The sequence below is a fragment of the Pongo abelii genome, chromosome 19, assembly GCF_028885655.2.
Source record: "Pongo abelii isolate AG06213 chromosome 19, NHGRI_mPonAbe1-v2.0_pri, whole genome shotgun sequence".
Classification (NCBI taxonomy): Eukaryota; Metazoa; Chordata; class Mammalia; order Primates; family Hominidae; genus Pongo; species Pongo abelii.
In genome coordinates this window covers 50,202,435-50,226,250 of record NC_072004.2, presented here as the reverse complement: position 1 = coordinate 50,226,250, position 23,816 = coordinate 50,202,435, and the positions used below count along the sequence as shown (strand labels likewise).

At 43.8% G+C, this 23,816-nt stretch overlaps 1 long non-coding RNA gene across 1 annotated transcript; it reads left to right on the top strand.

Moving 5' to 3' along the window:
- The first annotated feature begins 5,670 nt into the window (after positions 1-5,670).
- On the top strand, positions 5,671-22,389 carry LOC129051346 (uncharacterized). Its single transcript, XR_010138240.1, has 7 exons — positions 5,671-6,560; positions 14,166-14,266; positions 14,789-14,984; positions 15,857-15,997; positions 19,956-20,138; positions 20,658-20,784; positions 21,898-22,389. It is a non-coding gene; the product is annotated as an uncharacterized LOC129051346 (long non-coding RNA).
- The last annotated feature ends 1,427 nt before the right edge of the window (positions 22,390-23,816 follow it).

Sequence of the window (23,816 nt, the reverse complement as noted above, 5' to 3'; positions counted from 1 at the left end):
TTGCTATACTTTGCCCTTAAGTAGAGTTCAATATTTGCTTGTAGTTCTGTATGTGTGAGGTGTTAAGGTTAAATTGACATCAGTAACACACAAATTATAAGTGTATCCTTTGAGATTTAACAAATGTTTACACATGTGTAACCCAAATCTCTCTCAAGATGTGGAACGTTACTATCACACAGTAAATCTGTTCATGCCCCTTTTAATCACTGTTCTCACTTTTCAGAGGCAATCACACTGCTCATTTAAAAAAAATCCCTTTCTAGGATTTTATATAAGCGAAATTGTCTAGTATATACTCATCATGCTTTTATTTATTTGTTTATTGAGACAGGGTCTTGCTCTATTGCCCAGACAGGAGTGCAGTGGTGCAATCTCGACTCACTGCAGCCTCAGCCTCCTGGGCTCAAGTGATCCTCCCACTTCAGCCTCCTTAGTAGCTAGTAGTAGCATACAGGCATATGCCACCATGCCTGACTAATTTTTTTTTTTTTCTGTAGAGACCGGGTCTCACTATGTAGTCTTGAGCTCCTGAGCTCAAGTAATCCTCCTGCCTTGGCCTCCCAAAGCACTAGAAGACATGAGCCACTGCACCCAGTGTCCTAAAATCGTATCTTGTAATGTTCAGGTCCAAAGTCCCTCTTCCAGTAATTCCTCACAGAGCACCCTCAGAGTGAACTCTCTCTCTCTCTGCTCTAAACTCCTTAAGTCCCTTCCCTGGCACTTGTAACAGACATTCGTTTTGTCTGCCTGGCATCCCTTTCCACTATCTCCAGTATCTACTTCCACCTCTTTTCCTCTCCACTCCAGCCATGTGATTCTGGGGTGGACAGCAATCACAGGACTCCCATCACAGTGGACAAAGGGTGACATATTTCCAGCATCGCCAAATATAATGCCCTACCACTTTGGCCTCAATGATTGGTGAGAGGCAGGGACATATGACCAATGCAGGCCAATCAGAGTCTTTCCCTAGGATCTACATTTATAGCAGTGAGGAAAGAGAAATTCTGTCTTTTTTCTGTGTTGGAAACTGACATATATTAGCCTAGAGATGCCTCACTGTGTGTGCGTGTGTGTGTGTGTGTGTGTGTGTGTGTGTGAATGAGCCCAACAATTTTGTGCATCCTCCGCCATTGGATGAGCCCATAAATCCTCTTTCTTTTTTTCCAACTTTTAAGTTCAGGGGTACATGTGCAGGATATGCAGGTTTGTTACACAGGTAAATGTGTGCCATGTTGGTTTACTGCAGATCATCCCATCGCCTAGGCGTTAAGCCCAGCATCCATTAGCTATTCTTCCTGATGCTCTCCCTCCTCCCACCCTCCACCCTCCAACAGGTCCCAGTGTGTCTTGTTCCCCCCCATGGGTCCATGTGTTCTCATTGTTCAGCTCCCACTTATAAGTGAGAACATGTGGTGTCTGGGTTTCTGTCCCTGCATTATTTTGCTGAGGATAATGGTCTCCAGTTCCATCCACGTCCCTGCAAAGGACATGATCTCATTCCTTTTTATGGTGCATAATATTCCATGGTGTGTATATAACCTTTTTTTTCTTTTTTGAGACGGAGTTTCACTCTTGTTGCCAAGGCTGGAATGCAATGACATGACCTTGGCTCACCACAACCTCCACCTCCTGTGTTCAAGCGATTCCCCTGCCTCAGCCTCCCCAGTAGCTGGGATTACAGACATGTGCCACCACACCCGGCTAATTTTGTATTTTTAGTAGAGACGGGGTTTCTCCATGTTGGTCAGGCTGGTCTCGAACTCGTGACCTCAGGTGATCCGCCCGCCTCAGCCTCCCAAAGTGTTGGGATTACAGGCATGAGCCACCGTGTCTGGCCACCATATTTTCTTTATCCAGTCTATCATTGATGGGCATTTGGGTTGATTCCACGTCTTTGCTATTGTGAATAGTGCTGCAACGAACATACACGTGCATGTGTCTTTGAAATAGAATGATTTATATTCCTTTGGATATATACCCAGGAATGAAATTACTGCGTCAAGTGGTATTTCTGCCTCTAGGGTTTTGGGGAATTACCACACTGTCTTCCACAATGTTTGAACTAATTTATACTCCCAGCAACATCGTACAAGTGTTCCTCTTTTTCCACAACCTCCCCAGCATCCATTATTTTTTGACTTTTTAATAATAGCCATTCTGCGGCTGGGTGTGGTGGCTCACGTCTGTAATCCCAGCACTTTGGGAAGCTGAGGCAGGCAGACCACCTGAGGTTGGGAGTTCGAGACTAGCCTGACCAACATGGAGAAACCCCGTCTCTACTAGAAATACAAAATTAGCTGGGCGTGGTGGTGCATGCCTGTAATCCCAGCTACTTAGGAGGCTGAGGCAGGAGAATCACTTCAATCCAGGAGGCGGAGGTTGTGGTGAGCCAAGATCACACCATTGCACTCCAGCCTGGACAATAACAGTGAAACTCTGTCTCAAAAAAGTGAGCATGCAACCGAACAAATAATAGCCATTCGGAATGGTGTGAGATGGTATCTCATCGTGGTTTTGATTTGCATTTCTCTAATGATCAGTGATGTTGAGCTTTTTCTCATGTTTGTTGGCCACATGTATGTCTTCTTTCAAGAAGTGTCTGTTCATGTCCTTTGCCCACTTTTTAATGGGGTTGTTTGTTTTTATCTTGTAAATTTGTGTAAGTACCTTATAGATGCTTGATGTTAGACCTTTGTCAGAAGGATAGATTGCAAAAATCTTCTCCCGTTCTGTAGGTTGTCTGTTCACTCTGATGATAGTTTCTTTTGCTGTGCAGAAGTTCTTTAATTAGAGCCCATCTGTTAATTTTTGCTTTTGTTGCAATTGCCTTTGGTGTCTTCATCATGAAATCTTTGCTTGTGCCTATGTCCTGAGCAGTATTGTCTAGATTTTCTTCTAGGGTTTTTCTGTTTGTTTTTGAGACGGAGTTTCACTCTTGTCACCCAGCCTTGAGTGCAGTGGTGCCATCTTGGCTTACTGCAACCTCCACCTCCCGGTTTCAAGCAATTTTCCTGCCTCAGCCCCCTGAGTAGCTGAGATTACAGGCACACGCCACTATGCCCAGCTCATTTTGTATTTTTAGTAGGGACGGGGTTTCACCATGTTGGCCAGGGTGGTCTAGAAGTCCCAACCTCAGGTGATCTGCCCGCTTCTGAGATTACAGGTGTGAGCCATCGTGCCCAGCCCTTTTGTAGGGTATTTATAGTTTGGGGTTTAACATTTAAGTCTTTAATCTCTCTCTCTCTCTCTCTCTCTCTATATATATATATATATATATTTTTTTTTTTTTTTTTTTTTTTGAGTAGGGTCTTACTCTGTCACCCAGATTGGAGTGCAGTGGCGCAATCTCTGTTTACCACAACCTCTACCTCACAGGCTCAAGCGATTCTCCTGCCTTAGCCTCCTGAGTAGCTGAGATTACAGGTACCTGCCACCACACCCAGCTAATTTCTATATTCTCAGTAGAGACAGGGTTTTACCATGTTGGCCAGGCTGGTCTCGAACTCCTGACCTCAAATGATCCACCTGCCTCAGCCTCCCAAATTTCTGGGATTACAGCCACCATGCCCCACCTAATATATCTTGAGTTGATTTTTGTATATGGTGTAAGGAAGGGTTCCAGTTTCAATTTTCTGTATATGGCTAGCCAGTTCTCCCAGCACCACTTATTAAATAGAGAATCCTTTCCTCATTGCTTGTTTTGGTCAGGTTTGTCAAAAATCAGATGGTTGGCCAGGCATGGTGGCTCATGCCTGTAATCCCAGCACTTTGGGAGGCCAAGGCGGGTGGATCACGAGATCAGGAGATAGAGACCCTCCCAGCTAACGTGGTGAAAGCCCATCTCTACTAAAAATACAAAAAATTAGCCCTGCATAGTGGCACGTGCCTGTAGTCTCAGGTATTTGGGAGGCTGAGACAGGAGAATAACTTGAACCCAGGATGCAGAGGTTGCAGTGAGCCAAGATCGCGCCACTGCACTCCAGCCCAGGTGACTGACACTCCATCTCAAAAAAAAAAAAAAAAAAAAAAAAAAGATCAGATGATTGTAGGTATGTGGTCTTATTTCTGGGTTCTCTGTTCTAGTCCATTAGTCTATGTGTCTGTTCTTGTACCAGTAGCAGGCTGTTTTGGTTACTGTGGCCTTGTAATATAATTTGAACTCAGATAGTGTAATGCCTCCAGCTTTGTTCTTTTTGCTTAGGATTGTCTTGGCTATTCAGGCTCTGTTTTGGTTCCATATGAATTTTATTTTATTTTATTTTATTTCATTTTATTTTATTTTATTTTTTGAAATGGAGTCTCACTCTGTCGCCCAGGCTGGAGTGCACTGGCGCAATCTCGGCTCACTGCAAGCTCCACCTCCTGGGCTCACACCATTCTCCTGCCTCAGCCTCCCGAGTAGCTGGGACTACAGGTGCCCTCCACCACGCCAGACTAATTTTTTTGTATTTTTCGTAGAGACGGGGTTTCACCGTGTTAGCCAGGATGGTCTCGATCTCCTAACCTCATGATCCACCTGCCTCGGCCTCCTGAAGTGCTGGGATTACAGGCGTGAGCCACCGTGCCCGGCCCCATATGAATTTTAAAATAGTTTTTTCTAATTCTGTGAGGAACATCAATGGTAGTTTAATGGGAATAGCATTGAATCTATAAATTGCTTTAGGCAGTATGGCCATTTTCACAAAATTGATTATTCTTATCCATAAGCATGGAGTGTTTTTCCATTTGTTTGTGTCATTTCTGATTTCTTTGTGCAGTAATCCCCTTTATTTCTTAAGTTTGTGTGAATTGGTTGCTACTGTTTGCCACAGAAGGAGCCTAGACTATATAGCAGAGCCTGCCCCTATTTCTAAGAGCGACTGGATAAAGCTGTATCATGTGCCCACTCCTGATCCCATGATAGGGCTCAAGTAGACTTAAACTACACAGACTTATCCAGAAGAACAGCAGTGTGCAAAGAAAAGTTATATCAGAAGACAGGACTGTGGACAGGCAAGTTCACCTCAGCCACATACTTTAGTTAGATACAATTTTAAGTATTTTCTATGATCTGGGAACTATTAGAGATAAAAAAGAAGTGTAATATGCCTGTTCTCAAGAATGGAGAATCAAGACTTATACATGGGAAAATAAATATAATGAGCAAATCAAGGCAGCATAATGTTAGCATTGAATTGGAGGTACAGGAAGCAGATGCTATGGTAGCAGGAGTTTGCTTCCTGAAGACTTTTGGCCACTTACCAAATGTGCCGAGCATTTTCAGGCTCTAGATTTCAGTAGTCTGAAAAATGCCCTTTCCTCCTATTGAAATTCCATGTATCCTGCAAGACTGAACTCAAAGACCACTTCCTTATGAAATCTTCCCAGCTGGCCCCCCACCAAAAACTCTACCCTCCCACAGAACTTTCCTTGTGCTTCTGTAACATGGCATTTGTTACATTCGTCTGTATTTCCTACTGTCTTTCCCATCACCCCTCAAGAATAGAGATTGTGGGCCAGGCGTGGTGGCTCACGCCTGTAATGTTAGCACTTTGGGAGGCCAAGGCGGGTGGTTCATTTGAGGTCAGGAGTTAGAGACCAGCCTGGCCAACATGGTGAAACCCCGTCTCTACTTTTACTAGTTTTTGTGTTTTTAACACAAAAAGTTAGCTGGGCATGGTGGATCATGCCTGTAATCCCAGCACTTTGGGAGGCCGAGGCAAGTGGATTGCCTAAGGTCAGGAGTTTGAGACCAGCCTGGGCAACATGGCGAAACCCTGTCTCTAGTAAAAACACAAAAAATTAGCCCGGCATGGCGGTGGGTACCTGTAATCCCAGCTACTCGGGAGGCTGAGGTGGATCACTTGAGCTTGGGAAGCAGAGGTTACATTGAGCTGAGACGCTGCCACTGTACTCCAGCCTGGACAACAGAACAAGACTGTCTCAAAGAGACAAGAAAACCAAACCAAACCAAAACAACAACAAAAAACCTCCAACAGCAGGGAACTGGAATGGGAAACTGATGGAAGAGAACAGACCGGAGAGGAATTTGAGAGTTTCAAGGGCAATAGTAATTATATTAATATAAGGACTTGAGAATTGGATGGCTGTTTCTTCTGGCTCTTGCTGCATTGGAGAAAGACATGAAAGGCTGAGGGTCATTAATCGCCTGTAAGTTGAAGTGTGAAAACCAGAGGCCCTCCTTGGCAGCATATAGAGACTCATCACCTGCAATGGGAGAGCAGAAAAGGCTGAGGAACAGGAGCGGGCCTTCATTATAAGAGCAGCAAAGTTCCAAAGAAGGTTGGGTTCTCTATCACGTTCAGCTCCAGTGTATGCCAAAGGAACTGCAAGACCTAGATCATAGATTTCAGCAAGAGCCAGGAAAGTACATCCGGCACTATATCTTGAGGGTGGTGGATCAAGGAGCACTGAATAAAGTTGGATAACAGAGTCTATCGATGTGGGGCCAATATCCCATGATACAAGATTTAACAACTATTGAAGATCCCAGGAGATGGTGCTATTAAGCTGCTTGGTTGCCTCTCAAAGTTTGGAAAAATCAATGGTCCATTGTAAGTGAAGTAGAAATGCTAGAACTATCATGGACCATGTGAGGGTCTAAGGGCACTGTATTTACAAAGCAATAAGGAATGCGCTGACTGAGGGGCACTGGCATGTTGGGAAACTCACTGTGGCTGTTACATATGGGTCGGTGTTCATGGTAGCAAATGCTGCCACAGAACTGGGATCCCTGAGAGTAACGGGTAGGATCCCAGGAGATAGCATTTAACCCTCAGATGCAAGCTGGGCACAATTAGCATAATGAGTGACACCAGGGAGGACCTGATCCAAGGAGAGCTATGGAGAAAATTAATAAGAATATGAAGTTTTGGCCGGATGTGGTGGCTCACACCTGTAATCCCAACACTTTGGGAGGCCAAGGCAGGCAGATCATGAGGTCAAGAGATCAAGACCATCCTGGCCAATGTGGTGAAACCCTGTCTCTATTAAAAATACAAAAATTAGCTGGGTGTGGTGGCACATGCCTGTAATCCCAGCTACTCAGGAGGCTGAGGTAGGAGAATCACTTGAACCCGGGAGGCAGAGGCTGCAGTGAGTCAAGATCACGTCACTGCACTCCAGCCTGGTGATAGAGTGAGACTCCATCTCAAAAAAAAAAATAATTTTAGCATTTAACCAAAATGCCATTTCAAATCAGTGGGGAAAGGATGTACTATTCAATAAAAGAATAAATCCAGTGATGGAATCAGGTGATGGTGGAGCAATTGGAAAGCCATCAGGAATAAACTGGAGCCATGGTTCATATCACACCCCCAAATCACTCAAATGAATCAAACAGAAAAAGTGAAACAATAAAAGTGCCAGATGGAAACAAAAAAGAACATTATATTCCCAGGGGCTAGATAGATGGAGCAGCCAAAAAGCCAATTGTTTAATATGTACAACCAGAAGAAATCAAAGATGGGTAAGTAGGAGTTTGAGGGCAGTCACCCCAATAACCCATAACCCAGAACTTGACTGAAGGAGAGAGCAGGTTTCCAGGAAGAAGTGCCACAGCAAATGTATATGATCGTGATTCCCCCAATCCTTCTCCAAGGAAACCAATGAACATTTCCTTAGGAAATGGTAATTCCCAACCATGTTGAGGGCTGTTGGATATAAGGCCTGAGTTAACACTGATGCCTGGAGACCCAAAGCTTTACTGTGGTCTCCCTGTTAAAGTGGGAGTATATTGGGGCTAGGTAATAAATGGAGCCTTTGCCCCAGGTCTAGTTCACAGTGGGTCCAAAGACCCACCTGATTTTCTGTCTCCAGATGTATAATGCCAATGTAATATGACATGGAAATACTTGGGAGTTGGAAGAACCACCTCTGCTCCCCATCACTGCTGTCAGGGACTAGGATTTTACCCTCCATATAAGCCATTAGCCTGTTATTGTTTCATGTTTGCTGGTTGAATATGAGACTCTTGGGTCAGAGACAAAGGACTTTATCAGACCACAGCAAGCAGTATCAGCATCATGTCTGCATCCGTTCCTCTTGCCCCCAGTTCCCATAGAGGTGATGCAGAGGATCCAGATTGATGCCTATACATAAAGTGGGTTGTGTTACGGGAGAACAATCACTGAGTTTAGGGAATCCACCATTTTTTTCCTCCAACTTTTGTTTTAAGTTCCAGGGTACATGCACAGGATGTGCAGGTTTGTTACAAAGGGAAACGTGTGCCATGGTGGTTTGTTGCCCAGATCAACCTATCACCCAGGTATTAAGCCCAGCATTAATTAGCTGTTTTTCCTGATGCTCTCCCTCCCTGAAACCCCCTCCAACAGGCCCCAGTGTGTGTTGTTCCCCACCATGTTTCCATGTGTTCTCATTATTCAGCTCCCACTTAGAAATGAGAGCATGCGATGTTTGGTTTTCTGTTCCCGCGTTAGTTTGCTGAGATAACGGTTTCCAGCTCCATCCATGTTCCTGCAAAGGAAATGATCGCATTCCTTTTTATGGGAATCCACTTTTTTTTTTTTTTTTTTGAGACAGAGTCTCCCTCTGTCACCCAGGCTGGAGTGCAGTGGCTCAGTCTTGGCTCACTGCAACCTCCGCCTCCCAGGTTCAAGCAATTCTCCTGCCTCAGCCTCCTGAGTAGCTGGGATTACAGGCACCCACCACCACGCCCAGCTAATTTTTGTATTTTTAGTAGAGACGGAGTTTCACCATGTTGGTCAGGCTGGTCTCAAACTCCTAACCTCGTGATCTGCCTGCCTCGGCCTCCCAAAGTGCTGAGATTACAGGCGTGAGCTACCGTGCCTGGCCAGGAATCCACTATTTTTATAAGCAGTATGCAAGTCTACTCTTTGTCCTAGAAGGAGATGTTAGCTCATCTCTCAAGGTTCATTGCTGTGTGTTCAACCCTGAGAAATCTGCTAAGTAGAGAGAAGTCAAGATCTTGTCTTCCCAGCATATTAGCAGGAATGTTCAGGGATACTCAGAATCCAGATCAGATTGCTTCTCCCAAAAGTTCTTTTTTAGACTGTAAAGTTAGGGCTATCATAGTGGAGAAGGCCAAGTAGAAACCTCTGAAACTACTCCCTCCTGTTCCATGCAAGAGAGTAAATAAAAAACAATATTACAGTCCAGGGAACAGCAGAGATTAAAACCACCTTTGAAGACTTCATGAATGCAGGAGTAATGTTTTCTCCACTTAATTCTGACCTTAACCAGAATGCAATGGTCCATTGTAAGTGAAGTAGAAATGCTAGAAATGTAGGAACTTCAGTTCCTGAAGGATGTGACAAACTCACCCAAGGAGTATCCTCAGTTGTGCTTGCTGGGTTACAAATGGTATTTTTGTTAGAGCAGATTAACATGGCTTTAGGTGTGTGGTATTAGCCATTAATCTGGCCAATGCATTCTTTTTTTTTTTTTTTTTTTTGAGATGGAGTCTTGCTCTTGCTCTTTTGCCCAGGCTGGAGTGAAGTGGTGTGATCTCGGCTGACTGCAACCTCCACCCCTCGGGTTCAAGTGATTCTCCTGCCTCAGCCTCCTGAGTAAGTAGGATTGTAGTGCCTGCTACCATGCCCCACTAATTTTTGTATTTTTACTAGAGATGGGGTTTTGTCATGTTGGCCAGGCTGGTCTTGAACTCCTGACCTCAGGCGATCCACCCACCTCAGCCTCGCAAAGTGCTAGGATTACAGGCATGAGCCACCTCACCCGGCCACATTCTTATCCATTTCTAACTGGAAGAAGTTCACATTCATGTGGGATGGACAACAGTGTAGATTTACAGTCTTGCCCTGGGGTTGTGTTAACTCTCTTGCATTCTGTAGAAATAAATTCTGAAAGGACCTTGACCATCTGAACACCCCAGAATATTACATTGGCCCACTATATCAATGACATGATGTTATTTGGACCAGATGAGCAAGAAATACAAATACTTGTTGGAGGCCTGGATAAGACATGTGTTCCAGAGGGTTCTATAAAGATTCAGGGGCCTGCCACAGTAGTGAAGTTTTAGTGGCTTCAGGCATACTAGGATATCTCCTTCCAAAGTAAAGGTCAAGTTATTCCATCTTGCACTTCCCACCACTAAGAAGCAAGCATAATGCCTACCAGGCCTCTTTGGGCTCTGGTGGCGCATATTACCTACTTAGGAACACTGCTTTAAACCTTACCAAGTGACATAGAAATCTACCAGCATTGTGTGAGGCCTAGGGCAGGAAAGGGCTCCATAGTGGTTTCAGGTTACAGTACGAGCAGTCCTGCTTCTTGGGCCATGCGACCCATTATATCATATGGTTTTAGAGGCGAGATCAGCCTGGCCAACATAGCGAAACCTCATCTCTACTGAAAACACAAAAATTACTCGGGTGTGGTGGCACACACCTGTATTCTCAGCTACTTGGGAGGCTGAGACAGAATGGTTTGAACCCTGGAGGCGGAGGTTGCAGTGAGCAGAGATGGTGTCACTGCACCCCAGCCTGGGTGACAGAGCAAGACTCTGTCTCAAAAAAAAAAAAAAAAGAAAATGCATTGGCCAGGCGTGGTGGCTCACACCTGTAATCTCAACACTTTGGGAGGCTGAGGCAGGTGGATCACGAGGTCAGGAGATTGAGACCATCCTGGCTAACATGGTGAAAGCCCGCCTCTACTAAAAATACAAAAAAATTAGCCGGGCATGGTGCTGGGCGACTAATCCCAGCTGCTCGGGAGGCTGAGGTGGGAGAACGCTGTGAACCCAGGAGGCGGAGCTTGCAGTGAGCCAAGATTGCACCACTGCACTCCAACCTGGGTGACAGAATGAGACTCAGTCTCAAAAAAAAAAAAAAAAAAAAAAATGCATCATGTGAGGTTTATGCCAGCCCCAATAACAGGCACACACCACCACACCTGGCTAATTTTTGTATTTTTGTGGGGACCGGGTTTTGCCATATTGGCCAGGCTGGTCTTGACCTCAGGTGATCTGCCCACGTCAGCCTCCCTCAGTGTTGGGATTACAGACACGAGCTACCCTGCTGGCCGAGGAGGAACAATACTGAGACTGGTTCATGGATGGTTCAAGTTATATTCTAATGTGGTTACAAGCTGAAAACAAACTCTGCTAACTACAGTCCCTCTCAGGACTAGCCCTGAAATAAGGAGTGACAGGAAATCCTCCCAATGTTTAGAGATTTGGGGAGTGTGCTGATCATCTGCTTTGTGTAGAGAGAGACACATGGCTCAAGGCAAAAGTATATATGAGCTCATGGCAGTAGTGAATGGCTTCATTGGTTGCTCAGAGGCCTGGGAGGAGAAATATTAGAATATGGGAGGCCTGGGGGTATGGGGTGATATAGATCCACAGATCTACAGGAACGGGCATGAAATGTGAAGATCTTTGCATCACATGCTAATGCCTGCTCCTAGCAGCCACTGTGGGAGAGGCACTGAACAACAGGAGTGCACTAGGCAGAATGACCCAGCCAGCTGCTACCAGTCACCACAGGGCTGGCACAGTGTGCTCATAAATGGAGTTTATTAATCCACTTAGGCTACAGCAAAATACCACAAAAAATGTGGCTTAAACAACAGAAATTTGTTTTCTCACAGTTCTGGAGAAAGTCCAAAAATCAAACTGCCAGCAGGGTTGGTGTCTGGTTGCAGATGGCTGCCTTCATCCTGTGTAGGCACATGCCCTTTCTTCAGTGCATGGGAGGTGGAAGGGAGGGCGGGCACATTCAAGAAAAGTGCTCTCCATGTCTCTTATAAGGGCACTAATCCTTTTGGATCAGGGCCCCACCATTATGAGTTCACTTAATCTTAATTACTTCCTTAGAGGCCCCATCTCCAAATACAGCCATACTGGGGGCTAGGGCTCCTACATACACATTTTGGGGGAAAATAAACATTTAGTCCATAGTAGTGAGTATCCACATTGGAAAGGATAGAAGCTACTCAAGGGCCCAACGTCATTTATAAAGGCTGCTGTAAATTATGCTAGTGCTGAATGTTCGGTCTGCAAGCAACAGAGACCAACAGTAAGCCCTTGATATCACATTATGCCTTAAGGAGACCAAGCAACCACATTATTGATTGCCCCTACTATCCTAAAAGGGGCAATGACTTGTCTTCTTGGCAATCAACATATATCTTGGATATTGATTTTCCTTTCTTTCTTTTTGTTTTTTCTTTTTTTTTGAGATGGGGTCCTCTCTGTTGCCCAGGCTGGAGTGCAGTGGCACAGTCTTGGCTCATTGCAACCTCCGCCTCCTGGGTTCAAGAAATTCTCCTGTCTCAGCCTCCCAAGTTGCTGGGACTACAGGTGCATGCCATCACGCCTGGCTAATTTTTTTTTTTTTTTGTATTTTTAGTAAAGATGGAGTTTCACCATTTTGGTCAGGGTGGTCTCGAACTTCTGACCTCAGGTGATCCACCCACCTTGGTCTCCCAAAGTGCTGAGATTACAGGCGTGAGCCACCTCACCTGGCTAGATTTTCCTTTCTTACTTCTGTTGCCTCATCCAGCACCACTGTCCAAGGGTTTATAGTGCTTTGCCCACCATGATGGGAACCCATAAAACATTGTATTGGCTCAAGGGATCCACTTAACAGTAAAGGAGGTATGTCAGTAGGACACTTTACCATGGGATCCATAGGTCCTATTGTATTCCATGCTACCCGGAGACATCTGGCCTGACAGTAATGGGATGGCCTTTGAAAGCCAGCTGAGACACCAGCTTAGAGTTAATAGATGGCATCCTACAGAATGCAGTATATACCCTAAATCAGTGCCCGTTATATAGTGCTGTGTCCCTAAAACGGTAGAATATGTGAGTCTGGGAACCAAAGGGTAGAAGTAGGAGTGGCTGTTTATCATCCCTCCCAACAGCTCATTTAGGGAATTTGTGCTTCTAGGTTCTGTGGCTCTAGAAGTCTTCATTCCCAGAGGGAAAATATTTCCACCAGGGGACACAAGAGTTCTAGTAAACTGTCAGTCACATTAGGTACTTTATACCAGGATACCAGCAGGCAAGGAAATGAGTCATCATCCTGTCAGGAGGAATTGCCCTCATCAGGAGGAGATAGGACTGCTGTCACATGATGGAGGCAGGGAAGAGTAAGTCTGGCACCCAAGTAATCCACTGGGGTTTCTCTTGATATTCCCCTGTCAATCTTTTTTTTGAGACAGAGTCTCACTCTGTCATCCAGGCTGGAGTGCGGTGGCATGATCTCGGCCCACTGCAACCTCCACCCGCCAGGTTCAAGCAATTCTCCTGCCTCAGCCTCTCAAGTAGCTGGGATTACAGGCATCTGCCACCACACCTGGCTAATTTTTGTATTTTTTGTAGAGACGGAGTTTCACCATGTTGGCCAGGTTAGTCTTGAAATCCCGATCTCAAGTGATCCACCCACCTTGGCCTCCCAAAGTGCTGGGATTACAGGTGTGAGCCACTGCACCTGGCATCCCCTGCTCAATCTTGACAGTAACGGACAAATGCAGCATCACAGTTGGAGAAAGAAAGATATAATAATCAGGGACTCCTACTGCTCATGGAAAAGGATCAGGGTCCATCTCTCAGATAGGCCAGTTAGACCAGAAGAGGTGCTGGTTGAGGGTGGAGGTAATCTGGAATGGGCAGTAGAGAAGGAAGATGATGAGTATTGATTGTGACCTTGACACCAGCTGTGGTATTGGTGGGGGCAAGGATGTGGTTCATCCCACTGTCTTTACAAGTTTCCTTAGGAAAAGAGACCAATAAGAACACTGAAGAAGCTCTTCCAAGATGGAGTGAACTTATTCTATGAAACAAGTGGACTCAAAAGGTGCAAGGAGTGCACTGTAGTGGGTGCTGTGGTGAGTTGCCCAGATTCTCTTTTCAGGATGGAGGCCCTCATTTACCCAGCTGCCGGGAGTGTTGGCAGCTGACGGTTCTCAGCTGAGTCATTCTCTGGAAATTTCTTTCAGCTAAAGAGAACCACCTTGCCCAACCAAGGTCACACCTTGGGGGCAGTCACATCCAATGACTGCTTGATGAGAGGGCCCACCCTGAAGCTAATTCCAGCTCCAGAGGTCCCTGTAAGGCTCAGCTGAGGCTTCTGTCGAATTGCACTGCAGATCGACTCAATCCTACTTCTGTTCCCTCTAAGATCTCCCCTTAGTAAACCTCTTGTATGCAGATTTCAGAATCTCAGGGCCTGTTTCCTGAGGAAGCTGACCTACAACACAAGGTCTGCATGCAGATGGAGTTTGTGGTTCAGCATTTCTTACAACATCGCAGGTAATGCCAATGCTGTCAGTATGCAGAATTCAATTTTGGAATCAGATTTATGGGGACATAATTTACATGGAGTTAAAGTGTACTCTTTTTCAGAGTATGTTTTAATGAGTTTTCAAAAATGTACAGCGTCACATAGCCACCACCACAATCAAGATATGGAACATATCCATCACCCCCAAAAGTTCTCTCAGGCTCCTTTGTACCCAATCCCGTATCCTCACTTCCATTTTCTGGCAATCATTAATCTTGTTTCTGTCCCTTTGGTTTTGATTTTCCAGAATGTCAAATAAATGAAATAATATTACATATAGCCTTTTGAGTGTGACTTCAATCACTTACCATGATGTTTTGAGATTTATGTATGTCATTGAATGTATTGGTAGTTCATTCCTTTTTATCGCCATGTAGCATTTCATTGCATGGATGTGTTACAATTTGTTTATCCATCCTTAGTTGATAGACATTTGGATTGTTTCCAGTTTGTGGTGGTTATAAATAAATCTGGTATACATTTGTTAACAGTTCTTTGTATGGAAATACGCTTTCATTTATTTTGGGAAAACACCTTGGAGTAGGATTGCTGAGTTGTATGGAAAATGTATGCCCAACTTCCGAAGGAGATGGCACACTGTCTTCCAAAGAGAATATACTATTTGCTTTCCCATCAGCAATGTCTAAGAGTTCCAGTTGCTCTACATCCTCCCCAGGACTTGGTATTGTAAGTTTCAAAACATTTTAGCCATTCTAGTAGGTGTGTCACTATAGTGTGGCTTAAATTTGCCTTTACCTAGTAAATTATGGTGAAAGGCAGCTTCTTATATATTTGTTAAACACTTGTTTCTCTTATTTTTCAAAGTGTCCTTTCAACTCTTTTGTCCATTGAGTGGGGTGGGGGTTGCCTTCTTTTAATCTATTGAATTGAAAATGTTGGCCAGGTGAGGTGGCTCCTGCCTGTAATCCCAGCACTTTGAGAGGCTGAGGCAGGTGGATCACGAGGTCAGGAATTCAAGACCAGCCTAGCCAAGACGGTGAAGCTCTGTCTCTATGAAAAAATGCAAAAATTAACCAGGTGTGGTGGCGGGAGCCTGTAATCTCAGCTACTCGGGAGGCTGAGGCAGAGAATTGCTTGAACCCTGGAGGCAGAGGTTGCAGTAAGCTGAGATCATGCCACTGCACTCCAGCCTGGGGAACAGAGTGAGACTCTGTCTCAAAAAAAAGAAAACATTATTTGTATATTATGGGTAAATATATGGGTAAAGTGTTGTTTGTATATCCTTGATCAGCTATAGCTTTGCAAGTTTTTTCTCCCAGTTTGCTCTGTTATTTTTTGGCTTGTCTTTTTATTTTCTAACAACGTTAGAAATTTTGTTAATTTTGAGATTCCGTCTCAAAAAAAAAAAAATTCCTGATTTATACTTTTTACAGCCTATCTATAAAATCTTTCCCTACCCCAAGGTCACAAGACTGTCTACTAGATGTTTTAGAGTTTACATTTCGGCCTCTAATCTATTCCCTAAAAATCGTAAATTTGGGGCTAATTTTTAAAATGTGGAAAAGAATCAGTTTTTGTTTGTTTGTTTGTTTTTGCAGGTAGATGTTGAATATCCCAGAACCATTTGTTGAAGAGACTATCTTTTTCCTATTGAATTATTTTGGCACTTTGTTAAAAAGCAATAGACCAGGTGGGGCATGGTGGCTCAAGCCTGTAATCCCAGCACTTCGGAGCCCAAGGTAGGCAGATTACTTAAGGTCAGGAGTTGGAGACCAGCCTGGCCAACATGGTGAAATCCCGTTTCTACTGAAAAAAAAAAAACAAAAATTAGTCAGGCGTGGTTGTGGGTGCCTGTAATCCCAGCCACTCAGGAGTCTGAGGCAGGAGAATCACTTGAACCCAGGAGGTGGAGGTTGCAGTGAACCAAGATCACACCACTGCCCTCCACCATGGGTAACACAGCAAGACCCTCTCTCAGAAAAAAAAAAAAAAAAAAAAAGGACCATAGATGTGTGGGTCTATTCCTGGATTCCCAATTCTGTTCCATGGATCTATATCTACCCTTATATCAATACCACACTGTCTTGATCACTATCCAGCTTTATAGTAAGTCTTGTGATCAAGTAGTGTGAGTCCTTCAACTTTGTTCTTTTTTAATCAAAATTGTTTTAGCTATTCCAGGTACTTTGCTTTTCCATATAAATTTTTAAATCAGCTTATCAATTTCTACCAAAAAAGCCCACTAAGATTTTAATTGGAATTGCACTGAATCTATAGATCAATTCAAATGTGAATATTGAATCTTCCAGTCTTTGAACATGGCATATCTTTCCATTGATCTTGGTCTTGTTAATTTCTGTGATCAGTGTTTTATAGTTTTTTGCAAAAAATATTGCCCATTTTTGTTATATTTATCCCTATTTTAATTTGGGTTGGTATTGTACATGGTACTTTATAAAATTTCAATTAATTTTTCAGTTAATAAAATTTCATTGCAAGTACATAGGAATAGAATTAATTTTTGTATATTGACCTTGTATCTTGCAACCTTGCTAAACTCTAAGAACTCTTTTTTTTTTTTTTTTTTTTTTGGAGACAGAGTCTCACTCTCTTGCCTGGGCTGGAATGCAGTGGTATGATCTCGGCTCACTGCAACCTCCACCTCCTGGGTTCAAGTGATTCTCCTGCCTCAGCCTCCCAAGTACCTGGGATTACAGGCACACGCCACCACGCCTGGCTAATTTTTGTGTTTTTAGTAGAGATAGGGTTTCACCATGTTGGCCAGGCTGGCTTCAAACTCCTGACCTCAGGTGATCTGCCTGCCTTGGCCTCCCAAAGTCCTGGGATTACAGGCCTGAGCCACCACGCCCAGCCAATGCTAAGAACTCTTATGAGGAGAAAGATTCAATTCATGGGTCTGATCAGATATTTTAAATAAGAAATCTACATTATTCTTTAAAGCAATTTTTTATTATTTATTTATTTATTTATTTATTTATTTATTTATTTATTTATTTTTGAGACTGAGTCTGCTGTGTCGCTCAGGCTGGAGTGCAGTGGCATGATCTCAGCTCTCTGCAACCTCCACCTCCCTGGTTCAAGCAATTCTTTTGCTTCAGCCTCCCGAGTAGCTAAGACTACAGGCACACGCCACAACGCCCAAATAATTTTTGTATTTTCAGTAGAGAAGGGGTTTCACCATGTTGGTCAGGCTGGTCTCAAACTCCTGACCTCAGGTGATCTGCCCACCTTGGCCTCCCAAAGTGTTGGGATTACAGGTGTGAGCCACCGTGCCAAAGAACAGCAATTATAGATCACAATTATATATCATAAGAACAGTGTTAAGATGGCAACAAGGGAACAAGGGGCCGGGCGCAGTGGCTCATGCCTGCAATCCCAGCATTTTGGGAGTCTGAGGCCAGAGAATCACTTGAAACCAGGAAGTGGAGGTGGAGGTTGCCATGAGCTGAGATTGCGCCACTGCCCCTCCAGCCTGGGCAACAGAGGGAGACTGCGTATCAAAAAAAAAAAAAAAAAAAAAAAGGATGACATCAAGGGAATCCAAATAAAAGAAAAAGGATCATGTAACCTCTCACCACCTCACAAATCAACTGTTTCTCTAGTTCCCTTTCCAGGTTTCCAGATTTAATCACAATTTTATTCTCTGTTTTTCTTTAATTTCTCATAAGCTATATAGTGCTTCTAGTTATAATTTTAAATAGCTGTATCCTATTTTATTAAGTACATGTATCATAATGGACTTAAACTTTCCTCTATTTCCATTTATTAAAGAATAAATTCTCAGGAGTGGGATTTCTGAGCCCAAGGATTTGAACATTCCTATGGTTATTGACATGTATTGTCAAATTGTACTGCAAATGAGTACGGGATTTCTACATTGTAAAATTCATTTCTGTGTGACACACAGAGCTAGCACACTACTCTGAAAGACAGATGGAACTCGGAGAAATGAAGCGAACAGAATGTAGATAGGTAAAGGTTGGAGTATTGATGTCAAGATAGGCATAACACACAGAACATTCAGGAACAATGGTTAGAATGAAGTTTGAGTAGTGAGTGGTTTAAGTGTAGATTCACATTTTGGGATCAGATTGTGGAATGCCAACCTGAGGAACTGAGACTCCATTCTGTAGGCAATGAAAAGCTGCTGAAGATTGATAAAATAACAATGATGTTTTTTTTTTAATTTCTTTTTCTTTTTTCTTTTTTTTGAGACTGAGTCTCGCTCTTGTCGCCCAGGCTGGAGTGCAGTGGCACGATCTCAGTTCACTGCAACCTCTGCCTCCCATGTTCAAGCCATTTGGGAGGCCAAGGCGGGTGGGTCACCTGAGGTCAGGAGCTCAAGACCAGCCTGACCAACATGCAGAAACCCCATCTCGCTTGAACCCAGGAGGCAGAGGTTGCAGTGAGCCAAGATCACGCCATTGCACTCTAGCCTGGGCAGCAAGAGCAAAACTCCGTCTCAAAAAAAAAAAAAAATCACCCCATTAGTCATCAGGAATCTGCCTCTGAGACAGCAAGTTACAAAATCCCCATTTAAGCCAGAACCTGTTTTCTTTTTTCTTTTCTTTTCTTTTTTTTTTTTTTTTGAGACGGAGTCTCGCTTTGTCACCCAGGCTAGAATGCAGTGGCATGATCTCGGCTCACTGCAACTTCCGCCTCCTGGGTTCAAGCAATTCTCCTGCCTCAGCCTCCCAGGTAGCTGGGACTACAAGCGCACACCACCACCCCCAGCTAATTTTTTGTATTTTAGTAGAGACAGGCTTTCATGGTGTTGCCCAGGCTGGTGGTGAACTCCTGACCTCGTGATCCACCCTCCAGAGCAGGGACATGATAGGGGATGGGTGGGTAAAGGTCATACAGGCATGAGGGGATGGAAGGTGCCCCTGGGCCATACATGAGTCTGCACTTCTCTTCCTTCTTGTGCTCTGTCTAGATGCACTGCAATTTGCAGATGAATTCCTTTGAGATGCTCCCATGGACTGAGGCCATGTGTGTCATCTGCACTCTCCACCTCCATTATGTTCCTGGATCAAGTAGAATTTGACCAATTTAAGGAGTAGACAGTACAGGGGGAACAGAAAGGAGAGAACGGAAGGGAAATTCTTTGCAGTCTTCTCAGACACCATGGACACCAGGAACAATTTCATCATGCCACATCATTTGTAGGCAATCGCCAATTGATTGGGATATGGAACAACTGGAACTCTCATTCATAGCAGACTGGAGTGTAAAATAATCCAATTTAGAAAAACAGGCAGGGTGTGGTGGCTCACACCTGTAATCCCAGCACTTTGAGAGGCTGAGGTGGGAGGATCACTTGAGTCCAGGAGCCTTGAGACCAGCCTGGGCAAGATAGGAAGACCCTGTCTCTACATATAATTTAAAAAACAAGTGAGCCGATTGTGATGGTGCACACCTGTGGTCCCAGCTCCATGGGAGGCTGAGGTGGGAGGCTCACTTAACCCCAGGAGGCCAAGGCTGCAGTGAAGTGTCCTCATGCCACTGCACTCCAGCCTGGGCAATAGAGCAAGACTCTGTCTCAAAAAATTAAAAAATAGAAAGAAAAACTGCTTGGTGAGTTGTAATACAGTCATATATCTACATCCATGTTCTGGCTTTTCTACTAAAAAATTACCCAAGAGAAAGGAAAATATATTTGTCTGTTTTTAACAGCTTTACTCATCATAGCCCCAGGCTGGAAACAACGCAAATGGTCACCAACAGGAGAAAGGAGAAATGAATTGTGGTTTTCATACAACAGAGTGGCCTTCAGCAATAATAAGGAGCTAAGTCACAGGAAACATCAATGGGCCTCCCAACTGAGGGGAAGAAGCCAGATCCAAACAGACACATGCTGTGAGAATTCCATTTGAGTCAAGTTGAACAACAGGCCATAATGGCGTCACCCTTGGGGGTCACTGACTGGGAGAGGCACAAAGGAGTCCTCCAGAGGCTGGAAATGTTCTGGATCTGGTTCTGGGTGGTGGTTGCACAGGTGTTTGCCTCCATTAAAAACAGGCTGAGGCTGGGTGCAGCGGCTGACGCCTGTAATTCAGCACTTTTGTAGGCTGAGGCAGGAGGATTGCTTGAGCCCAGGAGTTCGAGACCAGCCTGGGCAGCATAGCAAAACCTGGTCTCTACTAAAAATCAAAAAAATCAGTGAGGCATGGTGGTGCATGCCTGTAGTCCAAGCTACAGGGAGGCTGAGGCAGGAAGACTGCTTCAGCCTGGGAGGTTGAGGCCACAGTGAGAGCTGTGATCATGCCACTGCACTCCAGGTTCGGTGACAGAGCAAGAACCTGTCTCCAAACAAAACAAAACAAAACAAAACAAAACTCAAACAGAAAACCAGGATCTACATTTTATTCTACCTAGACAATATCTCCATAAAATACTGCTAAAAGAAAAAAATCTCCCAGAGCCCAAGGAGGCACAGGCACAGCTCAGAGTTCCAGCAAATCAGCACCTTAGCATCACCTTGAGCCTTGGTGGTTAGTCACAGGTAAGCAGCTGCACTGGTGAGCCCAGCCCATAAAGGAGGGCCCTCTGCTCCAAGCCTTGCCTGGAGGTGCCATGGTCATTCCCACTATCCATCACAAGTTCAATGGCTAAACAATGTGTGCCAAATACATAAAATGTAGGGGGGGCAGTGGCTCACGCCTGTAATCCCAGCACTTTGGGAGGCTGAGATGGGTAGATCACAACATCAGGAGATTGAGACCATCCTGGCTGACACAGTGAAACCCTGCCTCTACTAAAAATACAAAAAAGTTAGCCAGGCATGGTGGCGGGCGCCTATGGCCCCAGCTGCTTGGGAGGCTGAGGCAGGAGAAAGGTGTGCACCCGGGAGGCGGAGCTTGTAGTGAGCCGAGGTCCTGCCACTGCACTCCAGCCTGAGCGACAGAGTGAGACTCCATCTCAAAAAAGCAGCAACAAAAAAGGAAGCAAACTGGGTATGTGCTTTTAGAGATGTTGTACGTTTTCAGCATTATAAATGAATAGAGATGACTAGCAATAGTTAGTTTGGTGGACAGATTTTTGGTATCTTAGTTTTGGATTTCTTCCACTAAAGGGATTGCCTGTTGAACGTTGTTAGGAATGTTAAGTACTGAAGGCAAACTGCCTGGGTTTGAATTTTGTTCTGTCCCTTGCACCCTGCCTGGCTTCAAATCCTAGCTTTGCTTATTAAGTTCTTTTAAGGGGATGATCTTTGAGCAAATGTCTTAGCTTCTATTTTCCCAAGTAAATGGACACAGTAGTTGCTACCTTGTGAAATAGTCATGTAATTGACCAGCATTTACTAAGTTGTGTCAGTGTTCAGTTTCAGTCATTGGTGATTCTGTAGTCAGACTGTGAGGAGGTTTTAGGGTGGGGGGTGGTGTGTGTGTGTAGCACTTAATTTCATGCAGAAAGGAAAAGATACTTTTGATAACTGAGAGGCAGCTTTTCCCTGCTTTTGCGTCAAAATGGAAGAAGGGAGTTTGGACAGGGAAATGAATTCTGTTCAATACTAAGCTCTCTTCCTCAAAATCAGAGGTACATAGAATGTGTAATAATTTACAGAATGTCTAGACTGAAACCATCCGTTTTTTTAAATTTATTTTTATTTTTTCAGGTTGAGACTGAGCTGAAGTTAATCTCTGGTGACATTCTGGATGTACTGGACAAACACCTCATTCCAGCAGCTAACACTGGCAAGTCCAAGGTTTTCTATTATGAAATGTAGGTTCTATACTAACAACTAACAAGTGTACTTCAATAATTTTAAACACTCTAAGGAATAATTGGCTTTCTTTTTTTATTAGACATTTCCTATTATTTTCCTTATTAAATATAACCAAAAATCCCACAGAAATTAACTGAGGAGCCTCTAAATATCAACAAAATTATCATTTGATAGACTAGAATTAAACAAGCAAGTGGTTCCAAGAAATGGCACAAGTGTATTAATCATAAAATAAAATTTCTCCATGAAACATTCGGCCACAACTGTGAAATGTGTGGCCATTTGGGGGAGGGGAGTGAGATAGGTCCCGTGAAAGCAAAAGAATATAAATAAGTAAAGCAAAAGCTAATGCATTTTTATAATAGCCTGACCATCTTTTTATTCCAACATCAACTATCCTTCTAACATTAAACAATTATTTTTAAATAAAAGTCGGAAACCTACATAGAAGAAAGTCATGATTCTAAAATGGCCAACTTTTAATCTTACCTTTTCCTTTCTAGTATAGACCCTACATTTCATAACAGAAAACCTTTGACTTGCCAGTGTTAGCTGCTGGAATGAGGTGTTTGTCCAGTGCATCCAGCATGTTGCCACAGATTAACTTTAGCTCAGTCTCAACCTGAAAAAAATAAAAATAAATTTTAAAAAATCGTATTGTTTCAGTCTAGAAATTCTGTAAATTATTACACATTTCTATCTACCTCTGGTTTTGTGGAAGAGAACTTAGTAATACAGAGAATTCGTATCCCTCTCCAAACTCACTTCTTCACTTTTGACACAAAGGCAGAGAAAAGCTGCCTCTCGGTTAGCAAAAGTATCTTTTCCTTTTTGCATGCAATTAAGTGCTACACACACACACCACCCCCTACCCCAACACCCCATCACAGTCCAATTGCAGAATCACCAATGACTAAAACTAAACACTGATGCAACTTGGTAAATGCTGGTCAATTACATGACTATTTCACAAGATAGCAACTATTGTGTCCATTTACTTGGGAAAACAAGCTAAGACATTTGCTCAAAGATCATCCTCTTAAAAGAACTTAATAAGCAGAGCTAGGATTTGAAGCCAGGCAGGGTGCAAGGGACAGAACAAAATTCAAACCCAGGCAGTTTGCCTTCAGTACTTACACTCCTAACAATGTACAACCGGCAATCCCTTTAGTGGAAGAGATCCAAAACTAGTTAAGATACCAAAAATCTATGGACCAAAAAAACTATTGCTACTCATCTCTATTCATTTATAATGCTGAAAATGTACAGCACCTCTAAACGCACATACCCAACTTGCTTCCTTTTTTATTCTTTTTCTTTTTTTGAGACAGAGTTTTGCTTTGTCCCTCAGGCTGGAGTGCAATGGCACAATCTCAGCTCACTGCAACCTCCACCTCCCGGGTTCACACCATTCTCTGCCTCAGCCTCCCAAGTTGCTGGGACTACAGGCACTACCACCATGCCAGGCTAATTTTTTTTTTTTTTGTATGTTTAGTAGAGACGGGGTTTTGCCATGTTAGCCAAGATGGCCTCAATCTCCTGACCTTGTGATCCACCCACCTCGGCCTCCCAAAGTGCTGGGATTACAGGTGTGAGCCACTGTGCCCAGCCACTTGCTTCCTATTTTCTATGAACTCATGGCACTACTGTTGAACCTTTCTAGGTTCCTCTCATGCCCCTGGAACCTCCTTTCCACTGTAAAACATTCTCTCACTCTTTCTTCCATAATAGCATTCTTATCTTAGCTAAGCAAAACAGTTTTCTGAATCAACTATCTTCCTGATGACTTTTCAAATAGAGACTGCTGT